This window comes from Ischnura elegans, chromosome 4, assembly GCF_921293095.1.
Source record: "Ischnura elegans chromosome 4, ioIscEleg1.1, whole genome shotgun sequence".
Taxonomy (NCBI): domain Eukaryota; kingdom Metazoa; phylum Arthropoda; class Insecta; order Odonata; family Coenagrionidae; genus Ischnura; species Ischnura elegans.
In genome coordinates this window covers 25230067-25257712 of record NC_060249.1, presented here as the reverse complement: position 1 = coordinate 25257712, position 27646 = coordinate 25230067, and the positions used below count along the sequence as shown (strand labels likewise).

The following is a 27646-nucleotide window of genomic DNA, read 5'->3' as shown; positions in this document are numbered from 1 at the left end:
AATATGAATAAATTCCACGAAGTTACGCCTCAAACCATCAACTTTAATAATATTAATACGAGTTTTGTTCATTCCACAGATTAATTAGACACGACCAGTTTCGACAGTTAGGCTTAAAGAGCGCTAACTGCCGAAACCGGTCGAGGCCAATATATCTGTGGAGTAACTAAACTTGTTCCATTGTTACTATGGATTCCTTCACCACGCACCAGCTTCTGGTTTCGATGTTGTAGAATTGTATTAATAAATATTAGAATGGGAAAACTATAAAATAACTGGAAATGAATAAATAAAGCCACCAATAATTGTTTTAATAATAAAAAGTGATTGGGAGAGTATGATTTATATGCAGTGATGATATAGTCCGATATTCGCATTATAGCCCTTTAAATGGCTACAATGCGAAAACCGGAATTTTAACGGAAGCAGTTGCTGTTAAATAGTCATAATAAAAACTCGACCACACTTAGAAAACACCTGCAGGCAACACAACTACAGAGGTCAAAATGTAAACCATTACCTTTTAGTAATAGGTTTAAATCCATCCATCATTTAAGAATATCCATCTTTCCTCGATCTAGCATTAAATTCTTGAAACATGGGAAATAAATTAATGTGACTCTACGGGAGAAGAGTTCACACCCATGGTTCTTGATGACCTTGCCACTGATATATCTGGTACAGAGATATACGTGTGAAAATCCTGGCAGGATTTTCTTGTAAAGAGTAAGGAAAACTCTATCCAAAACTCGTTTCAAACTCGATTGAGTTATTTCCGACATCCTTGCTCCAATTTTGGAAAGTCCGAGGTTCGGGGTGAAAAAGCAACGCATCGATAATACTCACCCTACTTGACTGGTGCATTACTTTAATCCAGGAAAAAATATACAAATACTTGGAATCAAAGGAATGAAATGTAACACAGATAATTTACCTCACTTGTACTAGGGTATGATATTACATTGCATATCAAATTAATACGAATAAACTTTTAAGTTTCAAAGTAAAAATTGGTGTCCCTTCACCTTAAATTGAAATGAGTAGGAACACCAGAGCATGGAGTCAACAATGCACGATAAGTTCAAAAATGTGACGAAATATTTAACTCAAAAAAAAAAAGCCGGAGGAAACATAAATTTCGGTTTCAATATCTATATAATAATAATATAAAATAGTTTGACTTACACTTCATAAACCCTCATTTGACTATGAGCGAAGGTGAGTGGGAAACTGAGACTTTATCAAGGCCGTCCTACTTCATTTTTCTATTAATTCAACAAGGGCATAATAACATCATAAAACGAAAAAAATATTTACTTAATGGTATTTTTCGTCATTGAATGCGATAGTAAAAATTAGATACTTCCACCATAATAAAGAGAAGCCAGAATAGTAGCTTGGTTGATTATATCGTGCCTCTTAAAGCTTCCTCCGAATTTACTTGCAAATTATATTCATCTTTTGTGCCACAGATAATTCTAGGCACGTACTTTTCCAGCAGTTGAATCAATAACACTCAGTCACGACTAAGGTCAGCAACCCCACATGGAAGACATAAGAATCTAGTCTTTAAATTTATAGAAAAAAATTAGTGCCCCTTCACATTGAATTGAAAAGGAGGGAGTATTGATGAAGTAGTAGAACTCTCAAATTCAATTATATCCTCAAGATGCTCTATTCTGGCTTCTCTTTACAACGAGAGAAGTTTTCTAATTACATCCATCACGATCGATAAGAAAAACTTACATCATTATGCAATAAATTATCGGAAAGTTTTCAAGTCAGAAGACCTATACCAAGACGGAATTATATTATAAAATTGGCTGCGAATCAAGGGAGAAGAAGTTTGAGTGCCAGTTAATATTCCAGACCAGAGAAAAAGTATATTAGTTCGGTTTCAGAGCGTCTTCTGTGCTTAAGTTCAAGTTCCTCCAAAATATTCGTTATTCCACTTATAGTAATAGATGATAGAGCAGGAACAGTTATTATCAAATTGATTACCATTCCTAAGTAAAAAAAGTCTATCTTGTAAAAAAAATGGCATGGCAAAGTAATGCTATGTGATGTTAACTTAGTATTTGAATACCTATTGTTGGCCGAGTTAGGAATAAGATCAAATATATAGCTTCGAAGGAATTAAGTTTTGAACTTGATAATGCAAAAAAACTGTAAAAATAGGAAACCTTTGGAAATAAAATTTTGTACAGTAAAACAACAAAGGTCTGTCAGCGCTGCAGTCAGCATTCTCTTGGGGGACGGGGGTTCGGGTAGGTATTGCTATAGTGATGACTTTCCACCCCTTTGGCCCGAGTGATTTCTGGTGGACACTTCAAGTAGAGCATCCCGTCCGTCAAATGGGACGTTAAGTCATAGTCCCCTAGTCGCCTTCCGTTAAAAGGAGGCTGATACCGACGCTGGGTTTCTCTCCACCCTTCCTTCTCTACCCTTCTTCATGACGCATATGAATCTAGAATTCTTTCAACTCCTCTAAATACCATACCAAGTTGTAAGAAAGTAGTTGTCGAATTGCTCATTCATGAAATTAAAACTTAAACATTCACTTCATTCCATCCACTATTGTTGCAACAGAGTCACTATGACCAATACCAAAACTACTTTTCTTACTAGAGGCTTCCTAATGTTACTATTTTGCCTTCCATTCTGCAATATTTGGACCTTGTTTTTCATGTATAAACTCTTACTGTAAGCCTTAAGCAATTATTTTATCAATAAAATCGCAAGATATTCATAGGCTTTAATTATATCTAATCTATGGGTTCATATATTCGAAATCGTCATTAACGATTAAATATTTTAGAGAAGTTATCATCCTAACAGCCGACACTAGGAGATGCGTAAGGTCAGTTCAAAGTTATTAGAAAATCAATATATTTAAAAAATCCTTATTCTGGTGTACTCGCAATTTATTTAATTACAATAGATCTTTGTGTTTATTCCTCGCATTATCTCTTTATTCTTATATATAGGTAATGGTATTTATTTTTCATTCGTCTAGTATAAAAATCCTCTTTATCGAATTTCACCATCAGAAAAGAAAGTCGGAAGACCTACTAGAAGACGAAATTTGATTTGAAATTAACCTGTGAATCCAGAGGGAATAAGTGTGAGTTTTAGTTATTTTTCCAAACCCAAAGAAAAAGTTTCAAAGTCGGGCATCTTGAGCATCGATTGTCCCGCTCGGGCGAGGGTGGAAAGGCGGGTGAGGCAGAGGGTGCCACGCCCACCTAACTCAACGCTCCGCTCCCGCCAGCAAGTCAGTCTTTCGCAAGAAATACGTGCATTCGAGTCCCTATCCTCTGGGACTCAATGTCATTTGCAAGCTGTGGTATTTTGAAATACCACGCTCAGCGAACGCCGGGCCGTGCGATACCTCCGCTGGAACAATAAAAAAAAAAAAGTTTCGGCATCACACGAGGCGTATCGATAAATAAATTGCCGTCGAGAATTAGGCACTACCGCATGAGGGGAAAAATGTGAAAGTTGTGGGTAGAGGATTTTGTAGTCCGATTTTTATGGCGCTGAAATGATTGAAACCCGCAGAGCGACCCCACACATTCAATTATTCACCCGATGGCCTGAATACCTTCATAATTCCAGACTTAATTTTATTGGAAGAACTCACGGGATGAGGATGGAAAATGAGCCTTTTTATCTCATAAAAATAATAGCTTTATACGGACTGCAAATGCAATTAAGGCATGATTCCGTCGGCAAACAACATTGAACCGCTAACACGTCCGTCATATCCCGATCACGCCTGGAACTGGCTGGTTAATGGTCGTCATTAGTGAATGCTAATTAAAGTTCCTTCACCTCAGATAGAGTTCAGAGGGAGTTTAAGTCATAAACCGGGAAAAATATCGTTCATTACCAACAAATGATGGGTAACTTACCGGATACTAGGTAATGAAAAAATAGCTAAAAGGTACCTAATACCGGCAAGAATGAACAACTGAGGGCAATAGTTGCTACTATGATAATAAAACGAGATGGATGCGTCATCACGGAATAAGAAACGGATCAAATATGAAAACACAATAAAATATGCAAGGCCACTTCATGCAAAAATAAAGACTGCTAAAAAATTCAGACCCTATCAAATTTAATCGACACTCACTAATTCAATCTAATGAATGCAGGCTCTATTTTTGCAATCCCCACCTGTAATGAAATCCGAAAGCCACCTCTATGGTGCTTCGTTGGGAGTGGACAGGCGCCAACATGGAACAAACTATATTGACTTCGCTTTAGCTTGTATACATGCATAAATGCGCACAGAAATGACTGATAATGGCATTTGATTCTAAAAACATGACCGTTCTATGTCAGGAGCTACAATTAGATTGATGGGAAATAATAGTTGAGGGGATTGCTAAATACCAGCTCCAACTAGGAAGGTGCATTATGATTTCAAAACTTTTGTACTCTCCGAATTCAAATACAAATTTTATTGGAAATCTCCCCTAACTGACAATGTTCATTGAATTCCGTTACGTTATTGTCCATCTTTTATAGTGACAGAAGACTGATTTTCTACAGGATTGACACTGATTAATTGCTCTCATATTAGGCTAAAAATGATCTTATGAGAATGAAAAAAAGATAGCAGCTCTGTTTCTCTCGAATACCGAATTACCTTTCACACAAACTTGGGCTTAAATAACTTGGATGCCTCCGTTAGCATTCACCTATTCCGGAGGATTCAAGGGTTGAGGTTTTAGGAATGTTGCGCTCCAGAAGAATGATGAGGATCAAATGGATCGGACGAGTAATTTTCGAGGAAGTCCTAAGAAGAGTAGGAGAGAAGGGAAGCCCTATGGTAAGGGAACCGCAATCGTTAACCAGCATCGTTGACCAGAGATAATGAGAAAATACCTACTACCTTTGAACGAAATCCTTTCACAATGACTCGAATAGTTAAATAAGCACAAATTCTCATTACGATGAACTTCAAAGTCTTATAGAATTATTACAGGGAACAATATTCCATAATCAAATTTGAGGAGATAGAAATCAATTAGGTTGCACATTAAATAGCACAATCGCATATTAAAGAACTCTTACATGTTCCGCTTAAAAACTCTATTCACTACACTATAGACGTTGTATTGCCTTACGCTGTATTCTACTGATCTCAGGTAGTTGTCCGAGTCAGTAAATTATCTTATAGCCCCATCAACACTTTTATTTGAATACCATAACATTTGTTGCCCTGTAGCTCTATAAACACGAAAAAAGAAGGTTTTTTTAGGTTCTGAAAATGTTTGGCATGGTATCTACTGCTACATCACTTCTCTTTGGATAGCAACGGTGTCTTCATTAATAAAATGAATGGTAGTCACTTGATTGAACGATTCGTTGCATGTTTTTACTTTACCAATGTTCTAAATTTGCATGGATTTACATTAGGAGTTACTAACCGCTTGCAAATTTTGCCTTTGCAAGAATGTCTTCGTATTTTTTTTGCCATTATGCGTAACATTTCTATGACCGTATGGTGTGTGTGTGTGGGTATCTTCTTGCATCCTGGAGATTGGTCACCCCCTGCCAAACACCCTGGAGGTGGCTCGCACGGTATTACCTGCATGTAGATGTAGACACAGTATTGACTCTTGGAAACGATGAGAAACCATTGAAACGCGCCGTTTAATTTACTCAAGTTTTTCGGTGGAGTATACAACATCTCTTTCTTTTAACACAGAACCGTTCCAACACATTTCAACGGAAACAACACGATTAATAACACTATACTCGAATTTCAAACAATGGCAATCATTAAAAAAACTACTTTCACCTTTATTAGGCAAAAATGATTATTATTCTTATTGCGAATATCCGCAAAATTTCTCCCAAAATAGATCCGTGCAGGGCATATTTCAAAAGGAATCAGTTCTGGAGAAAGTAGGCATTCCCAAGCAGTTCACGATTCCTCTCTCAGACCAAATTCGAAGGACACACACGCTCAACTGATCCCCTGGGCGTAAGAAAATCCTACCCACGTTCCACCACCGAGCAAAGCGGAAGGCCGATGAGGTTGGTGGGGACTAGGGAGGATGGGTTGGGATCCCTTAAAGGGCAACAAATGGCAAACATTTCCCACCCCCCAGAAGCCCATGGGCACTCGGCAGGCACTCAGCCAAAAATTTACTTCTACATCTACGTAATACCCTGCGAGCCACCTCTAGGGTGTTTGGCAGGGGGTGATCAATCACCAGCATGCTGCATGCAATTGAACGCCCACATGCATAACATACGGTCCAAAAAATGTCACGTATACTAACAAATTATACTATCATATGCCGTTAGAAATAGTAATAAAATCAAGAAACATGCATTAAGTTTTACATAGGTTAGTAGGCTACACTACAAGTCATGCAGTCTATTTATGAGTTCTATCGCTGCCGTTATAATCTCTTATTAATCGTGAAAAAAAGGCATTCTGAAGCTGTCTGTTCTACAATCTATCTCTCTTATTTTATTTATATGATCTGATCTTCCGTAGTATGTTGGCGTCCGTTAGATATGGTAAACTTCGTTAGAAAAGACACTACTCTTGAATTTATCTAAAAGAACTTCGTGGGTGTGTTGGTGGTTTTCGTGTTGTCTATACAGTTAATTTGCAGACACCTCACCTCCGTAATTCTTCTCGCTCTGAAGTAATGTCAGCACTAGCATTGATCCCACTATCCTCCCGTAGGAATTTTCATGATATTTCCTTCATTTACAATGCCTTCAATGACAAGTTCCGATCCTCAGAAATACTTCCTTTCTTTTCACTTCACATTCCCATCCGCTCCTTCCGTAATAATCACCTACTATACCAACCTAAATTCCGTCTTTCTCTCTCTCTCAGAGATCGCTTTTTTACAAACTCCCTACCTGTTTCAATACAATTTCGACTACTCACCCTTCCCTGGTTCTTTCAATCAGATCATTCAAGGGGCAGCTTCGAAAAGCCATCTTCTTAATCTTTTTTTTCTTAAATATCCTTTTTATTGTTTATATTTGTTAAATCTGCATATTTTATGATGTCTATTCAATTTAAAGGCAGTTTTGGCTGTTTTTGAATGATTCAATAAATAAATAAGCACGAATCGCAAAGCCAAGCATTTCATTAAATAAGCTTTCTTTCTCCTTATTTGTCACAAAGCAGGAGCGTACAGAAGCTGTCCCGGTAAACTATCGTTCATCCCAACCAGCCAGTTAACAATACAATAACTTCGGTGCGCAATTGCCTGTGTTGTCTGAGTAGAATGTTGTTTGCGTTAGGAGAAACTTAAAAGTCAAACAGAGAACATGGATCAAAATAATTATTAAAACGGATGCATGCAGATATTAATTATAAAGTAAATATTTTTTTAAATTACATTATGTTATCTTTTTTAAAACATCTTCATATACATTTTTTATTTTTTGTCATTTTATTTTAGCATGATAATTTTGTTATGGAAGTAGCAATTTTTATCCTCATGTACTTATTTTTTATTTCGTTCTAGATGATTTGGTGGTATGCGGTTTGCCTATACTGACAATTTGTTGTCATTCAGCGCGCATCGGAAAGCCAAACATTTCATTAGGTAAGCTATAAATTTCATCTACCTCAAAAGATAGCTAAAATCATAACATTTCACGACTCTTATGGCCGCAGTTATTACTGCTTGGTCTCCATAAGAGCGAGTTCCCGAAATCCGCCTGGTTATTTCGAAAAAGGTTAATAAGCCAATAAGCTTCGTTGTAATTTTTTCCACGATTATATTTCATTCCCACAGGCCAGGCAGTCAGTCTGATTATGCAAATGACTCTTTCCTTATCCACGAAGATAAAGAGGTGTTATTCTCTGCGATTTTCATCTCTGCTTCATTTTCTGAAGTTCTTCGTGGATTTATCAATAAGAGTTGACCAAACTCAAAGATAGAATTATTGATATGCTTTTCCAATGTGCTTCGGAGGCAGGCGTCATGAAAATGATGCCGAAAAATGGAATGTCAGAGGATAGAAGCCCTGGACTATTAATGTGGCCTCCTCAGCGGATGTACCGCGGGTTGCATCCACTAGAGAAAATATTTTCGGGTGGGGAAATTGATGTAATACTTGGAACATAGCATTTCCTTGCGAGAGAAAAGCAAGACAAGACGTGTCCGTATGGTTAAGCCCACGGTTTTTTTCTGTCATTGGGCCATTGCAAATTGGCAATATTGCTACATTATAGGTATATGAAATCGGGAAATTTTCACAATACTGCAATAAAGGTGGTCACGATGCTCCAATTAAAGTTAGATGCGAAGTCACTGTAATTGTTTTTATAGGTGGAGTGATTCATTCCGAAGTCCCGTTCGCACTCATTTTCCTCACATTGCATAGAAATTGTCGGTATTCTAATTCACCCTTGCGGCGCGGCGGTTCCCTTGGCTCGACGCAATGCACCCTTGGAAAACCAACAAAAACGTTCCGATAAGCCCAGCTGTGTGGTCACCGCAGAGGCCCGCTCCAAGTTTTCATTTCCCTCCCCTCCCCCTCGCCGCAGACACCAATCCCCCCCCCCCCCCCCCCCCCCCGTATATTTTCCCCATTTTGCCGTCCACACACACCGGGGCGGCCTCTCTCTAATCCCGGAACAGACAATCCGCGCGGGGATAGAAGAGGGCGCCGCCGTGCTCTTGATTAAACCCGCAGCGCAGGAGGGAGGGGCGAGGAGGGGGAGGAGGAGCGAGGGAGGGCCGGTCATTGATTGCCCATGGACGCGTCCGCTAAAATCCCACCCCTTCAACGTCCCCCTCTCCATGTATGAATCCGGCATAAATTCAAAGGGTTCTCGGCAAGAGAATATATGAATATGTGCACAAATTCCACAACAGGCCGATGTGTGCCCCGAAAACTGAATTGGGATCCAAGCTGATTACAAATTAAATTGGGATCGTGCTGATTGCACCATAAATTCCCATAACTAATTACTATAATTCAAATGCGGTGACCACAGGAAGAAAATCATGACGGAAAGAATTTTCTCCCTCCAGTATATGCGACATTGCTATCATAATTTTTTACTGCTTCCAGGTTCTTAAGCCCTTATCATCGTCATTACTGTTTAAAAATTATAAAGACTGGTTTGACGCAAATATCTAGTCACTACCCTTATCAGTTAATCTTCTAACATTTGAGTACTTCTTCTCATTTTAATCCTTCTTTACCTGTTCCATATATAAGTTTTCCTGGATATCACACAATTACTTATACCACTTATTTAAATGAGTGGTATAAGTAACAGTGTGTAATTGTGTGATATCCAGGAAAACTTATAATGGAATACCACAAAGTAAATCAAGAGTAAGTGAATTTGTTTCCATATATTTCATCTGTGGCATTCATTTTCCGTTCAAGCCATCTACTTATGCCTCGACGATTTTCTTTATCAGGTCTTCATATCTCAACATTGCTATGATTACCTTAACTAAATAAAAATAATTTTTTAACTATGAGCATAAAGGTTTCTATTTAATCTCCATAAGCATTATCTATCCATGTGCAATTTTAATTATATTCTTACTAAAAGATATTTGAAAAATATCGAAATATCAATAATTTCACGTTGAAGTTAATTTCGCTCCCAGAAGACAACGGTGGCGCGGTGCGGCGCGTCCTTCAACTATTGTCTTCATCAGGCTATCCTGCATCATTTATTGTTTTTTACACCTTCTTATTTAAGTTTTCGTAAGGTCCACCTTCTCTCCTACCCTTATCATGACTTTCTCATAGCTCACTCGGTCAATCCACTAGATTTTTATCATTCTTCTCCCATTTCTCCAAATGAACTCTTCTAGAATTTTTTTTTTTTTTCATTCATATCCATAGTTGCGGATACCTATTTGAGTTTCAGTAGCATTCGCAGTTCTATGACCTGGCAAATTTCGGCGACGCAATGATTATCAGTGCATATGAGATTTTTTCCTGAATCGAATCGCAATTCTCATCAAATATCATTTCGTCTCGTGTGAGCATAGTTACTATCCTGCGAATTGCCGTATGGGCGTGACACCAGAGATGTTGGAGCAACAAGTGCCTTCTCTTATTTAAAGAATATTGGATGAGAAAGGGTGAAATTATTGGCGTGGATTTTTTTACAATGAGACTCAATCTCTACTGCAATTTTTTATTGTGGAAGAAAAACGATTTCTTGTCCCCATCCGTTCAGTAACTTATCTCCATTTATTAACTGTTTCTTGAAATATAATCTCATGCCAATTTTCTTTCTCTCCATCACAACAGAAGTGTCAAAACTGTATATTTTAGCAAAACAAGCCCATGAAGAAAAATACCCTAGGTTCTGCCAGAGCGACAAAAGTAATTGACTCACCTTGTGTCTGTCATTTACATTTCCACTCAATCTTCTTAATGTTAATTAATTGATACTAAAATAAATTCTTCTGGTAATTATACAGATCAGTGGAGACGTTACATCCAAAACAGTTGAATATGCTTCAAGAAGCCGCCTGGTTTAGATCTTCTTCCGTAAAATCTCGATGGTGGAAGAGCTGAACCATATCAGGGAAAGCACTCCTCCTAACGAGTACAATATTCTTTAATTCTTCGTGAGCCCCAATGATACACGCTTAGGAAAGGATATTTTTTTAATGCATTTCGACTTTCGACTTTTGAATGCATTTCATTTTATGCAATGCATAGTACCAGGCACTTCACCGCAATAATTTCCGCAGTGAAGCCAGCCTTAGCGAAATTATTGGATGGGTTATTTTGTAGGCTCATATTCACGGATTTAATAAATTGTTGCTTCCTCGAATAACTCAACTTCTTGCTATAATATACGATCATGCATATCAGAATTTACACTAAAAACCACCTATAAACGACCTTCTGCACAAATTTCCCCGTCATTGGAATGGTCTAACAACCCAACAAAGAAAGAACACTGTGTTTGCTCTACTTTTTGACGCCATCTTGTACCAATTGGAGATTTGAAAGCTCAAAAAAGCACGGAAATACCAATGTCCTACCAAAGACAATAGGCTAGTTTCCTACATCAAAGAAAACGAAAGGCATTGATTGCGATTCGTTACCCACCATTAGTGTATTCATAATATACTAATTATTTGGTTTTAGAATTCCCAGTTTAGACGAATGGCAATGGTCAATTTAAACTGCATTTGAAAAAGGCCAGAATGGCGCCCATGCGATGCCACTCCACGTGGCGTCACAGAGACCTAGTCTCAATACGAGTAGATAGGAGTTTTACATCGTCTTGGATACCAATGCATGCATGAGGCACAGAGCTCAGGGACACATCTCTTAACTATCACCTATTAAAACTGCCTAATGTCGGAAAGTTTCCTTCGTTTGATAAGGCATTAATAATCCTTATTTAAGCCAAGCGCTACCTGCTAACAGGGTACTCTGCTACCTGCTAGCAGCCTGCATCGTATCAGCACTGAAAGCCTTGCTCCAAGGTCACCTCACATGGCGACAGCTGGAACTAGAACGACGTCACGCGGGCTTTTCCTAGCATTCATACTTAGCCGTCGCGTTTACGCGCGCTTGAAATTTTTTCACTTTTCATTTAATCGCGAACAATATATATCGTCATTTAAAAATCTAAAAGCGTGGAATGCGTACTCCAGGAGTAATAATCTTTCGATTTAGGCAATAAAAAAATAATTGGAAACCACACTATTGTTCTCAGCTTTCCTCAGAGAAGCTATCATTTCGTCATTAAAGACCTATCACCAATCAATGCATTATCAAATAAACTATACCATCATGGGCATTCGACCGCCGCATAAAATATCACGGAGTCCTCAGCTGGAGTGTGGGAGAAGAGGTCAAATACAATACTACGTCTCTCAGCAAGTTACTCGGCGCCCACTTGTTACTGGTGTTTGCCCGCCACTTCCCTATGCAAAACAATTTCCCCTGGAGAACTAGGACGAGAAGTGTCCTTCAACAGGTATTGGGGAAGGGTGGGCACTACAAAGGGCGCTGTCCCTCTCCACACCAACCACCGAACACCATTGCACCCTCCAAAACCACCTCCAACAAAACTTTTAACTTTCTCACCCTTTGGGACCCCTCTCTTTGTCGAATTCCAATCAATTACCCAGTACCCACTTCTGTTCGCAGCCATTGAGTCAACCGATGAGTCAAGCCCTCAGGCTTTGAGCAATTGAGCTTCAATTCGCAGACAACAAACAAGGTGACTTGAGTATTCCATTGTGAAACCCATTCCTACTGTCCTTTTTCTACTACTCTGAAAACGAATATTTATTTTTTGCACAGTGATTTCAATTCCATTTGCGAGGGAAAGTTTTCTTTCATCGTCACAGAACATTCGTGTGATTGTTTTCATCTACATCTACATCTACAAATTACCCTGCGAGCCACCTCTAAGGCGTTTGGCAGGGGGTGATCAATCACCAGCATGCAGCATGCATTTGGACTCCCACATGCACACCACACCGTCCAAGAAACGTCCCGTATATAACAAACTATACTACTATATGCTGTTAGAAATAGAATATAGAATAGAAATTCAGAAACATGCAGTAAGTTTTACATAGGTTAGTAGGCTACACTACAAGTCATGCAGTCTATTTACGCGTTCTATTGCTGCCGTTATAATCTCTTATCGATCGTGGAAAAAATGACATTCGGAATCTGTCTGTTCTGCAATCTATCTCTCTTATTTTATTTATATGATCTGATCTTCCGTAGTACGTTGGCGTCCGCAAGATATGGTTAACTTCGTCAGAAAAGACACTGCTCTTGAATTTATCTAAAAGGTTTAGTCTATTTTTCAATCTACGGTCCGACAGAGATTCCCATCCGAGTTTATGTAAGAGGTCAGTTACACTAACAAGACTATCGTAACGACCTTTCACATACCTGGCAGCTCTTCTTTGCACGCGTTCTAACTCTGTTATTAAGCCTTTTTCATGAGGGTCCCAAACACTTGCAGCGTATTCCAAATGTGGTCTAACGAGGGAAAAGTAGCTAATTTCTCTCACTTTGTCGTCGCACTTTCCTAATATTCTTTTAACAAAACCCATTTTACGATTAGCTTGACCGGTTATTTCTCGAATATGTTTATTCCACGATAGATCATTATTGAGTCTAACCCCTAGATATTTCACAGATTCAACTGCCTTTAACTGCGTGCCCCGAATGACATAGTTACGCTGTAGGGAGTTATTCTTCTTCCAGAAATTCATTACGACGCATTTTTCCAAATTTAATTCTAACTGCCAAGCATCGCACCAAGCTTGGATAGCAGCAAGGTCATTCGTTAGTTCATCTATATCTTTGCTGGAACGAATTTCTCTGTAAACTACAGCGTCGTCTGCAAAACGTTTTGACGAAGCTCTCCACACAACTCTTCTTTGACCTGATCTTTCCACACCTATGCGCAGAGGCGGAAAAATTGACACAGAGCTCACTATTGTCTCAAAGCGGGGAGCTAGGAAAACACTAATTTAAGTTCGTCCTCGAATAAAATGCATAGAATAAAAAATTACATAACATATTGAGAAATAAAAATAACGTAAAAAATTATGCATAACGAAGAAAAAGAAATAAATAAGTAAACAAAGCAAAAATACATTAAATAAATAGAGAGAAAATCAGGACAGTAAAAATTCTTTGCGAAAAATATATATATATTATATTATCCGTTCATTACCCACTTTCAGGGTGGCAATAGCCGCTTAGTTTGCAGTTCTTCGCAACTCGTTTCAGGTTCATATAAATAGTTTTTCTGTTATAAACTTCCTTATCACTTACACTGTAATGATAAACCTGATTCCCTAAAACTTTTGCCGCCTACTACTTCCGCTCTTGCACAAACAATCACGCTGAAGAGGTGGTATTTACTGATCGTCGTAGCTTGGATACACAGATGGAAACAACAGCAAAAGATCCCTTCTGTCTGCCTCGTGAAAACTCACTAAGTCGTGAATTTCCAAACCTCATACTGGTGAAATACAATTAATTCATCGCAATATGAAAACATGTAAAACACCCAGCAATGAATTTTTCATCAATTCCGATTATGTCTCCACCCTCATCTTACTTGGAATGGGGTACATAGTAACAAAAAATCAAGCTTAAAACAGCATTTTTCCACAGGCGTTTGAAAAGCGTCGGGCTTCGGAACTAAAGGCGTCCGTACTTAAAATTCAAAGTAAAATTTGTGACCTGATAATCACTTTAAAATTTCCGAAACAGGTTCAAACGCTGTAATGGCAATCTCAAACGATTAGAAACGAACTTAAAAATGACGCAAAAAAGTTGAAACCGGTTGTGAAATATATAAAATGAGCGGCAACATACAAGTGCTTTTGTATCGAGGCTATTGTCGCATCCCGACGCCTTCGCCGGGACGTAACGACAATCGCGAGTCGCAGGAGTCGAGTGGCTGCCTCCTGACTCGCGGGTGTGGTCGAGAATCGGGGAAAATGAATAAAATTCCCGCTGGATACTAGTGAGGGTATTTATTGAGAGTAAAATACAAGTCCTAGTCCAGCTCGTCGAGACGCCGGAGAGATCCAGCCCAGCCGCTTCCTCTCTCTGGAGAGGACTGCCGACACATCCTCCTCTTGCGTAGATAAAAGGCCAAAGGGCTCTGCTCTTCATCATGATGTTGATAACAGCCCACCGCCCCCCAAAGGCAGGCATGACCAGAAGCAGGGCCATGTGGGGGTGCATGCAACACCTCCCCCTTTTACCAGAGAGAATCTTCCACACGATTCTCTCGACAAACTGCACACATGCCAAGCAGATATACATACATGTTACACACAAAAAAAAACATGAATGCTGGAGTCACTGATACAAAAGTGAAAAAAAATACACACAGTTAAAGCACTAACGTTTTCCCGATTGTGGCGTATTGCTACCACCCGTTCTCGATACTAATTGCTGGCTTGAACCCGGAAGGGGTACCAGCGGTAGATTTACCGTATCAGATGGTGGACTTTGATGCATTTGTTCCGTAGATGTATGCACCTTACTAACAATTTTTGGCTTAAAGATTATACATAAATCTTTACATTCACGGCGTCCCCTGTCATCTGAATACGGGATCAACCCTTTTAAACAACATTTACAACAACAACAATAAATCATTACAAGTAATATGAGAATCAAAGATACATAAGTAAATGTAGAAATTTTCTTGTGCTCATAGATGTGAGCTTGGTCCCAACTCTCTTTTTCAATTAATTGCTCCACCTCCGAGACCTTTACACTAGCATATTTTAAGTCATCCAAATGCCGAATCAAAGGCGAAAACGGCAAGTTTAATTTTAATCTCGCAAAAGATACTAAATCCTCCTCCGATAAACAGCAATCAAAGGTCAATGAAAGAGGAGGTATCACATCATCCTTGGAATTATTATATTTAAGGTTTACATCACCCTGGAGAATAGCACCAGTGCTATAACCTTTGCAATAGTCATTAAACATTAATTTTCCTGTGCCACTTATGGTAACGTCGTAAGGGTCATCACCCTTACATAGCACGGTGACCTTTTCAGGTCCTGGAGAAACAAATAACCACTCCCTCGATCCTAAACGAGTCCAGAATGTTTTTTCTAACGACACAATTCTTCGATCACAATTTAATGGTATTGAGGAAGCTGATAGAAGCAACTGAGTTTCACAATCGTCAAGCACGTGCACAAGTCTTAGTGGGCATGTTTGCTTACACAATCGTGCATTTGCACTCACCAATTTACAATCAGCAAAATCTTCTCTGGAAAGTTTTGTTACATATCTCCCACTTTTATCTAGCAGCAGATACTCTCTCTCCGGCTGGATAAAAATAAACTTCATTGACGTGCCGTTAATCTTAATAGGTAATGGTATTACATGGTACACATTAAATCTTACTAAGTTACTCAAAGGAATTGAAATAACATATCCCAATACGTGATTAGATAGAAATACATCCAGCTCTAGCATTTTGAGAAGTTTACTTCGGTAAGCCACACTTTGAGGGAAAGGTAGGGTTAGGTCTTTAGGAATGTCTGCCTTGTGCTTGTCAAACATAGTCATTATTTCTTCTGGGCTAATAATTTGTGGCTGCAGCACTCCCTTTTGCGCGTTTATTAGTGAGTCTATCACAACATTATACTGATAGGAGAGTTCTCCGATGGCTTGACTTAACTGTTGGACATGTTCGTTCCCTGATAAGACCAAAATAATATACTTTGTATGATCAATCAGTCCTCCCGTTGTTTTATCAATATAATTTTCTAACCTTCTCAATCCTTCAGAAAGTATTTTCTCATTTCCCTCGACGTCTATTAATGACTGATTGACAGCTGAAATAGTGGATTTCATTAGAGTTACTTGTTTCTTCACAATAGTTAGAAGGTCCTTATTTTCAGCTTCCAGGTTACCTATTTGCCCTGTATAGTACAATGCATCTGCGTCATCCAGGGTCCCAAAAAGAACTTTACTTACTTCCCCTATAAAATTAAAAAGGCCTCTTCTTCGCCTATCAGGAGATCTCGAACGGGAAGTTAACTGCTCCATTATGTCCTTTAGTTTATAAATTCTATTCAAATCATTTCTCAGTCCATGAAACGTAGTTCGGCACCCAGTAAGATGAATCCACGAAGCATTCTGATATTTCCTGCAGAAGTCTTCAGTTAACGAAGCATAAGTATTTACTACGGCCAAGTTTCCTTCCAGTTGAGTGACATTTACGTAGGTGACTAATTTCCATTCACTACTATACATTTCCGCCTCTCCTTGTGAATCGTAATACAGCCCAGGTGATTGTTTGTACTCTTCTATTCTGTGGTCTTCCCCCTTTCCGATGGTCGCGAGACTCAAACAGAGGAAGATGCAGGCTCCCCTCTCCATTTTTAGGATCCTGCGGAAGATTAGAAGAATATCTTTAGCCGGTTGGCATGGACTTTCACCTCCGACCTCCTTCTCCTCCTTATCGTAACATTCACTCCGTCCACCTCTGTGACATCATACGGACCGATCCACTGAGAAGATAATTTCTTTGAACGCCCCCTTCTAACGGCTTCGTCATGCAACAGGACCCTATCGCCCACTTTAAATATCTCCAAGTGAGTAGTCCTGTCGTAAATTTCCTTACTTCTTTGTTTTGCTTTTAGTAAGACTTCTCGGGCCCTCATGTGACTACTTTGCATCCTATCCCGCAATTCCTTCACGTAGTCGTCATACGTGTACGAGGGAACTGAGGGGTCCTTTTGCAATATTCCTGTGTGTCCCCCGAGAGGTGAGTCATGATATTGCTTCAATATTTCTCTTTTTCTTTCCTCGCATGGATTGGCAACACCATCCGTCTTCTCTTCAGCATCCAAAGAGTAAATTCTACTTAACGCGTCAGCATTAGCATTCTCCGATCCCTTCTTGTATACCACATCGAAATCGTATTCCGCCAATTTGATTCTCCATTTCATCAACCGAGAGCTCGGGTCCTTTACATTGAATACCCAAGTCAGCGGCTTATGATCTGTGACTACGGTGAATCTTTTGCCGTAAAGATAAGGACGGAAGTACTTAACTCCCCATACGATGGCTAGCATTTCCTTCTCCGTCGCGGAGTAATTTACCTCAGCTTTACCGAGCGTACGGCTTGCATAAGCCACGGGCGGATCCTGCCCAATGATGCCTTGAGATAATATAGCCCCCAACGTGTAGTTGCTCGCGTCGGTCGTGAGAATGAATGGGCGTGAAAAATCTGGGTATTGAAGAACTGGCTCCGTAATCAAAAGATTTTTCAGTTTTTTAAAAGCATCTTCTTGCTCGTCCTTCCATTCATACTCTGCATCCTTTTTCAATAAATCATGTAGAGGTTTAGCTATCAGTCCAAACCCCGGTATGAAGCGGCGATAATACCCCGCCAATCCAAGAAATTCCTTCAGCCTTTTTACTTTATCCGGCCTGGGGAAATTTTTCACCTTCTCCACAGTCGAGGGATTTGGTTTGACCCCCGTCTCTGAAATCACATGCCCCAAGTAGTTCACTTCCTTGCAAAGAAACTCACATTTTTCCGGCTGCAATTTCAAGTTGTGTTCCCTTAGCCTTTGGAACACTTCTCTCAAGCGCTGATTGTGCGTAACTAGGCTATCTCCATGCACAACTATATCATCAAGGTAAACATAACAGTGTAACCCTTGTAAACCACTCAATACCGTATTCATAAGGCGCTGAAAAGTAGAAGGAGCTCCTTTAAGACCCATCGGCACTCTTTGAAACTCATAGTGAGCTCCTAAGGCACTAAACGCCGTTTTAAATTGGTCCTTCCGATCCAACGGGATTTGGTAGAACCCACTTGCCAAATCTAATGTGCTAAAATATCGTGCCTTTCCCAATTGATCCAAAATGTCTGTAATATTTGGCAATGGATAGGCATCGCCCACCGATTCTTCATTTAATTTTCTGAAATCCACCACTATTCTCCACTTTTTATCTCCCGTAACGTCAGCTTTCTTCGGTATAACGAGTATTGGGGAGTTCCATGCACTTTTACTGGGAACAATTATCGCCTCTTCTAGCATTTTCTCCATCTGCCTTTTTACCTCTTCCTTTTGAGATTCAGGGAGTCGGTAGGGTCGAGTATTAATGGCTCCTCTTAAATTGGGAGTGGGAATCTCGTGACTCAACGTCTTAGTGTGCGATAACTTGTCTCCAGGCAAATAAAACAAATCTGCGAATTCTTCGCACAATTCAGTGATCACTCTCTTTTCTAGATCACACAGATGCTCTTGCCTTAAGCAACTCCGTAAAATTTCTTTCCTTGACAAATTATTTTCAACATTGCATTGAATTTCTTTCATATCCGTATCCACAGATTCCAACTCAACAGGGGAAATCTCTACCTCTTGTTCCTCATCGCTGATATTCAAAATGCTTCCAATGCACTCTCCCATCTTCCCCTCCGTCAAAGCTGATGCTAAGAAGACACCCTCTTTTATCTCTTTCTTGCTTATCACTCCCACCCCCGTGGATGCAGTAGGAATTTTTACTCGCACTTCACTTCGGGAGGGTATAGATATTTTTCTAATGTCCTTAGTTACGTCTTCCATGGATTCTTTTGAGTCAAAGTCCATGAGTAGGCCTCTCATGTAGACCCTTTTTTGTGTACAATAAATCACTGCGCCAAGATCATTCAGGAAGTCCCTACCGAGAATTCCATCTACTTCAAGACGAACATCGGCTCCCTCTATCAAATGAAAACCATGTTGCATCTCCTTCCCTTTCGCCTCCAATAATATAGCCGCTTTCCCTTTTGTCTTGATGGGCTTATCAGTAATGCCTCTTAATAGCAAGTAGTCCTCCGGCCAACACCTGGTTTCCCCCTTCAAGGACTCCATTTTAATAATACTCACATCTGCACCGGTATCAATTAGAAGACGCAAGATGCCTCGTTTGCTCTCTCGACTCTGGAAGGTTATCGTATCGGCTACGTCACAGCGACTCGGCCCTTTCGACAATTTTCTTACTTCCGACAGACGAAAGCTCTTATCTCCCTTCCCATTCAGCGACCGCGCGTTATCATCCATAATTTGACGCGGCTGTGGCGATCCATTTTCGGAGGATTTGGCTCTTGGTCTGCGACAGTCTCTTGAAAAATGGCCTAATCGCCCGCAGTTAAAACATTTCACACTTTCTACCTTTTTTATCTCCTTCTCTTTCATGTTTACCTTCCCTTTAAGGTAGCATTTTTGCGCTGAATGCCCAGGCTTGCCGCAATTTTCACATTTAAAATATCCTTTCATATTCCCTCTTTCTTTCAGTGACAATATGGCACTCTCCTCTTCTAGGGCGACTTCTACCGCAGCAGGCAATAGTATAACTTCTCCCTTACTCCTCACAATTGTTTGTATGCGCTCATTAGCCAGCCCTTGAACAAAGCAAGCTTTCGCGAGATGGTTAACTAAGGCTAAAGCGCCGGCGATCTCTTCCTCTTGAGATACTCGTCTGGCCGCTTCCCTCAATTCCGTTTGCATAGAATCTATGCGATTACCCCAACTTGCAATGCTCTCCGTCGCACCTTGCTTGGAGTTAAACATTGCGCATGCGTAATAGTCTAGGGTACGTCTTGTAGCATAGTTTTCTTCTAAAATAGCTCTCACTTGGGGCCACGTGTGAGCGTGATCTCTGACGAGAATTTTTGAACGAGCATCCCCCGTTATCCGAGCCTTCACGAACTTTAATAATTTGTCATGATCGATCGGATTTACTAACTCGAACACAACGTCCACGTTTTCTAAAAACTCCCGGAGTTCTTTCTTGTTCCCGTCGAATGGCTTATTAACAATCTTTATGGCTTCCGAAATACTGCAGAACGTTCCGCGACTATCAAGGCCTTCTGAGCTAGTCATCGTTGTGACGGACATTATGACAATTAGCAGACAAACTTAGTAAGGGCGATACAAAGGGCAGAGGAAAGGAATCAGGGTGGCTTACTTACAGTAAAGCCGACTTCTCCTTTGTACTCTCTCTCAGCGCAGCTTCCTCTCTAGACGAACCGCTGCGATGAGGTGATGCCGAAATCTCAGGGGTGGCGGCGACTAGTCGGTAGAGCCTCCCCTCTCAGCGCCTGATGTCCTCTGCTTCTCAGTGAGGCTCTTCGGTGGCCTTCTCAGGTCTCCACCCTGATGTCCTCTGCTTCTCAGTGAGGCTCTTCGGTGGCCTTCTCAGGTCTCCACACTGCGGCCACGACGACGATTCTCGAAAAACCCCACACACCTAACACCAGTTTTAATGTCGCATCCCGACGCCTTCGCCGGGACGTAACGACAATCGCGAGTCGCAGGAGTCGAGTGGCTGCCTCCTGACTCGCGGGTGTGGTCGAGAATCGGGGAAAATGAATAAAATTCCCGCTGGATACTAGTGAGGGTATTTATTGAGAGTAAAATACAAGTCCTAGTCCAGCTCGTCGAGACGCCGGAGAGATCCAGCCCAGCCGCTTCCTCTCTCTGGAGAGGACTGCCGACACATCCTCCTCTTGCGTAGATAAAAGGCCAAAGGGCTCTGCTCTTCATCATGATGTTGATAACAGCCCACCGCCCCCCAAAGGCAGGCATGACCAGAAGCAGGGCCATGTGGGGGTGCATGCAACACTATATTGTACTACTTTCTGGCGACTTTTAATGTGGCAAGTAAAAGATCGTGTTCAGCATTTCACACGGTGGGGTGCCCAGTTGACCCCATTGTGACAGATTTCTTTTCGCATAACGCCTCAATGGAATTAGACGTTGCATTGTCCAGGTATATTCCTAAATAAGTACGTTCGATAGATATATTCCTGAATAAGTATGTCCGATGATTTTATCGCCACGGGAGATGAAAGGTGGAATGGAACACTTCCCCTCGCGTGTCTGTAAGTGCATGTGGAGGATTAGAGGAGAGGGGGCTGGATTTTTTTCATTCCAACGGGCGAGTCAAGTGGCTTGAAGGAACGAATTGAGCTCCGAGAGTCGGATTCAGAGGCTTGCCTGCGGCGAGATACTCAAGAGACTAGAGAGAGGAAATAGATCTCGCTTCGGTCACGTGACTGACACAGCAAAGAACAGGAGAGGGAGAAGAAATTGAAGCGGACGCCAAATTCAAGAGACATAATTACCAATGAAAATGACCTCTGGAGAGAAGGACCAATTTGGTCAAATTTTAAGATCATATTTACTAGTCTTTTTTCGCCTAGTTTGTACTGCAATGGCATCGTCGTCTTTTGCTAAATCCAATTAAAAATTGAAATATTTAGTTATGAATGCATGATCCCTTCAGATTAGTGCCGCCAGACCTCTCTAAACTTGTTCACCATGAATGTACGTTCCTTACAATAAATTACTTTCAAGGCCATCATTTCTATGACGCAGAAAACTCAAATCCACCGCATTCACAAATTCGTCCACCAATGTATTCATTAGATACATTCCAAGTTAAAAACCAAAAATCGGTGCAGCATGGTGAAACGACTGCAAGTTTTCGATATGAAATTGTTGTATCCTTGTGCCTTTGATCACTCAAGATGCTTCCATTGCCTCTGAGTATTGCGTCGTGGAAATTCATTCTGAGATGACAGTTGAGTTATTTGGTATAGTAAAAGGAAAAGGTATTCTCAGAAAGAATGAACACCATCTTCTTTCACTGCAGCTAGTCACTCTTCCTAACTATTCGCCTCCAAATCACTCGATATTGGGCCTTTCAATCAAACCCTTCTCCCTCAAATAATTCTCCCTCTCAGTCCCTCCATCTTGCCTTTGGTATTCCCCTCGTTCTCTTCCCTTCTACCGGCAAATTTCGAATTCTATTCCCCACAAATTCCTCATCCCATCTTAAAATAAGGCGGAACCATTGCATCCCTCTTACAACTTCCTTGATATCTTAACTGCTCTTTCCATCTCCCTCATTGTCTTATTCCTATTCCTTCTTGTTTTTCCCATGGTCCATCTCAGCTGCCGGGGGCTATTTTCTTACCGGGGGCTATTCTAGCAGGCCAGGTTTCACTGTCATGCGACAGTGCTGGCCGCACAAAAGGTTTGAATACTTTCCCCTTGATCCTGTTCCCAAGAATGAAACACTACACACTTGACAATATGGACACGGTGAAAGCAAAAACCAATGGAGGTATCTGCATACAGACGCCACGGAAAACTACGTATCAACTCAAGATACCGAGAGTAATTACTCAATACAAAATATTGGCAGATGTTAGAAGTTTGTCTTAGATTTACTAGCTCGTCTTCCTCCCGAATAACTTAAAACTAATTTAAGATCATTTTTAGGGAAGAGAGAAAATATTCTAATGTTATATACCCAACCATACTTTTTTTGCTTTGGAAGTATATCATAGCGCCAGGGGAGTTATCCTTCCCACGGATTCTAGTCCATGTAATAAAAATATCCTCCACGTAGAATGGCGTGACCATTGTTGCTACTCTGAATTCCTGATTTTTGCTACCCTTAATCCCTCGGCAAATCTGACGCTCTTTGTCTTGGCTCATATCTAACAGGAGGTGCACCCTAAAATAGATCTCTTCTTACGACAAGAATTTGACCGGAAAAAGAACATCCGTGGCTCCGAAGGAATAAAAATGCCACCTAAAAATAAAAACATAGTTCTTGTACACAAAATCAGTTGAGGACCCAATTATTTCGGAAATGACGTCAATAATTATCGATTTCCTTTCTGAGCCAAGACGAGAATTTGAAATTAGCGGAAGTAGGTCTAATTTTGTCTTTGTAGCCGGCGCCGGCATCTACAAATTTATGTTCCTCTTAATTCTTATTTACACGCATTTAAGTTATTCACGATTTAATTTCTTCTATTGCAGTTCACTTTAATGCATTCCTCGAAAGCGAAAGTAAAGATTCTTCAAGGGGTGGCGGTGATTGATTTTATATCGCCTATGAAAAAATTGCCAAAATATTGAACAATGAATACGAACAAAAGTATTAGGTCCCTAAAGAAGTGAGAGTGACCATACTCCATAACTGACATATTTAAAAGCTAAATTCCTCTGATGGAACACGTCACAGGGTTTTATCCATTAAGTAGAATCTCCATTGAAATATATACTAGGTATTAGATACCCCTTAAGGCACACGCATCCAAGGGGGATCGTCTTTCTAAGCGACCGTAGAATAAAAAAAAAAACAAGGGGCGATTGAAATCCACCCCACAAGTCAAGGGAAACGGGTAACATCCCGCAGCCGCTTGTGGTTTCCCAGAAATGTCTTGAGCTCAAAAGTTTTCCTAATGACTGAGCTGCTGGAATTGGACGCAACTGAAAAGGCTTCAACCGGATTTTCCAGGCGCCAAAAACGTAATAAAATAAAAATATGCCACATCGCTATAAAAATTGGCATTTAAAGACGCCAACGTAATGCCACGGAAATAATCCATCCATGCGATCGTAAATCATACCCACTCCTCATTGTGATACGTATTCCCTGCCTATCTATAGTAGCCGTTCTGTCTTCATTAGTTGGTACTCCTATCTTCGCGTCAAAATGTCAGGCCAAGATGCGAATGCCAAGGATGCATCAGGTGATAGACATAGCTTTAAAATAAAGTATCGTATTTATAAGTTCTAACACGAAATACCATCTTTCCTATCATTCACTATATTTTGTCAAGAGACGTTATCACGAGAAGAAAATAAAAGGAAATAGGCTACAAAACAGAGATTCAAAATGTCAATCTTTCCTCGTACCATCAAGAATAGCGATGGTATCTCAATTAACAAAATTAATGGCGTCCCTCGCTGGGACGACTCAATACATGTTTTTATTTTTCCATTGTTGTAACCTAGCATGGACTTTGTGTAGACATAACTAACAGTATGCAAGTTTTGCCCTTGCGACAATGTTCGCGTATTTTTTATTATCATGTGTAATATCTTAATTACCAATTGATGTGCATGTGGGAATCCTCCAGCATGCTGTATGCTGGTGATTGATCATCCCCTGCAAAACACTCTAGAGGTGTCTCGCAGGAAAAATTGTACATGTATCTACCACGTACGTCTAATATTTCCAGAAACTTGTCTCCTCATGTTTATAGTGCTTCAAGGTAACAAATTTTACCGCTTTCACAAATAACAAACGTTGAAAGAGCTGCAAGATACATTCCGAGAAAATATGTTGACTTTAATAAGGGTAAAAGAAGGACGAGGATGAGCCTCAAAGAAACACCACTCATCTCAATGCCAAGCCTCTCCTTTTAGCGGCACGTAAGTCAGGAAAGGGTGGGAGCAGGAGTGGGGGAAATACCCTAAGTATTCTCCCCGCACGCCTACCTGGACAGGTTTTTCCCCCTCCAGGGCCTTGTCCCTCGCCCTTCCCGCAGCCACAACAAAAAATTTCCCCCAACCCAAACCAAAACCTCATCGGAATGCTTTTTCGACTATCTCCGTGTTTCCCCAGTCCTTGGGAGGGGTACGGCTGACCTCACCTCATGTACACAGACAACACCTCAGCTAACAGCCACCTCCATCCCTCTCCATCTGAACACAACGCAACATGCCCAAGCAGCTAGCTACCCACTCATCCCTCAACGGAGAAAAAATACAGGCTCAACCCTCGAAGACCCGGATCTGAGGTTTCCCAGTACACCTGTACCCCCAAACGCCTTTAGGCCGGTTTGCAGATAAGAAAAATAACTATAAATTGTCCATACGTAGCACTTAACGTGGCAGTACCCAGTACCAAAACGTCCATGTCAAAAATAGCGTGGAATCTGATGAATTAGCACGAAAATTAACGTGGTGTTTGGTAGTCATAGAATTAAAGGGAAAATTAGCCTGGAACTTTGGAACGCAGCAGTCATTTTTCTATGCCTTTTGCAACTGTATTTAGTTATTTTGAACCGTGCATCGTGGAAGAATACTGCTCGTAATAACAAATAACATAGATATAAAGTGGAATTCAGAGGTAAACTGCGGAAAGGAAATCTATGCAGCTAAGAAAAAAACTGAACTCAAATTCAATGCATTGTGTGCGGCAGTTCCAGTAAAAGTTCTGATGAAAGATGATAGATGGTGTACATTCCACGAAAATGTTTTCTATGAACCACGAAAATGTTCTCTATCATCTACATAATACCCTGCGAGCCACCTCTAGGGTGTTTGGTAGGGGGTGATCAATCACCAGCATGCAGCAGGCAGTAGGGCTCCCATGCACACCATACAGTCCAAAAAACGTCACGCATACTCTATCTATCTTATATCTAATATAATATCTATCCTATCCAGCCCGTTAAAGTTTTCGTTAAATATAATAAATGTTTACTGTTTATTTTTCTATAAATTTTCAGCCTTTGACCTATCACAAGGGCATAGTGAAATCCGGAGAGACGGCGTGGATCACGAGGCTGATTCAAATTCAAGACAAGCCCGATACTCACTTCATGGTTCCAAAAACTGAAATTTTATTAAGAATATTTCCTCCAAAATCAGCGAATTTTGCGCTTTTTAGTGAATCTCGAATCAATTTTGGGCACCTTGTTTGGATTAATGTGGAATACAATATTTGATGCTTTTTGAGTAGGCAGCCCAAGGAGGATGAATATTCTGCGACCTAACAGCTTGGCCGATGCTGGTTTTCCAAAAATAATTATGAAAAAAAAAACAATTTCACACAGTTTCAGGCTGTTTAAATCATTTTTGAATAAATAATGTTTCTTGTTTAATGGAGGTTCGATTAAAAAAATTGAATCGAGAATCCATATGCAAAAATCTCTCTCGTATGTATATTTCTATGCTGATACGTAAAAAATTATGTACTCCATTACTTAGGTACGATTCAAAACGTTAACTACAAATTATTACAAGCGTTTGGCAGGTAAAGTTATTTCTACGAACTTTTTTTCAAGCTGTTAAGTTAATTTTTTCGCTGACCCAAATTTTACATTTATCGCTAACTTATTTCAGAGGCCTGACTGGCTAACCTCCTGTGTACTCATGTCAGTAAAAACCCCTCAGCTAACAGCCCTCCCTCTTTCTTGCCGGCCGAGCACTAGAAAACACGCCCATGCGGCTACACCCCTCATCACTCAACGAAGGGAGAAAAAATCCAGCTTCAACCTTCGAAGACTGGGTTTCCCGAGGTTTCCCAGTGCACCTGAACCCCAACCGCCTAAGAATGAAACCCTCGGACCTTTTCGAATAAAAAAAAAATATTATAGCCGAGCGTCTAGAACGCGTCGTGCTACATGGGCCACTCGCCGAGGAAATCCTCGCGACAAGGAGCTTAGGGGAGGAAATGAGATAAGAATGTCCTTTCGTCACTCCCTCGTGCTGTGGAATACTAATGGCGTGACCATTGTTGCTTCTCGGAATTCCTGACGCGGGCTACCATTTGTCAGGACACGAAAATTCCAGCACCCAGCCAACCGATCAAATCTTCCCCGCATCCATTCCTCTTCATCAGCTTGGGTTTTGTGTATAATTCAGGGGCTTGGATGCAGACGTTCATATGAGTGCATGTGATGTGTTCTCATTCAGCAGGTACTTAGATTCCCAAGTCAAAAAAGAGTCTCCAAGAGCTTTCCCTAGTCGCGCTCTAACAGAATGCCGCTTACGACGTCGAGAGTGTGAAGTGGTGACGCAAGGCTCCGTACGTACCACGAAACTTATTCCTCGAGTTTCAACCAAGAGTGGTGGCCTTCATAAATTACTGCATCACGTCATCGACTATGAAATATGCTTCGATTCAATCTCTTTTGCGGCTACCCGTTGTATATTCCCCAGTAGATGGCTTACTAGTGAAAAAAGTAAGATTATAATACAAGACAAGGGAAGGTATACAACGTTCATCGTACTTTTCCTTCCAGCAGAACGAAAAAAAGCCTGACACTATTCATCGTTAAGTGCCCACTTGGGCGATTCAAGGAGTAGAGCACTGGTGAAGCAATTGGAGTCACACATCAAAAAAGCCATTCTTCATGAGAAATCATCATGATATTGACAAATTGGATCACAAAATTGGAATATGTTTATTGATCTATCCGAAAGAAAGCCATTAAATAAAAGGAAGCATGTTGCGTCGACTTAACACCAATCCACGCCAGCGCGACTGTGCGTTCGAATATTATTTTTCTATTTAGGTTTAAAATAGCCGATGCCCT

At 40.5% G+C, this 27646-nt stretch overlaps 1 protein-coding gene across 1 annotated transcript in view; it reads left to right on the top strand.

Moving 5' to 3' along the window:
* Positions 1–27646, top strand: part of LOC124157163 — a 373770-nt gene that overhangs the window by 55640 nt on the left and 290484 nt on the right. Inside the window, exon 2 of the mRNA XM_046531680.1 lies at positions 7518–7598. The gene's annotated coding sequence lies outside the window, so the exon portion shown is untranslated. The remainder of the gene's footprint in view (positions 1–7517; positions 7599–27646) is intronic.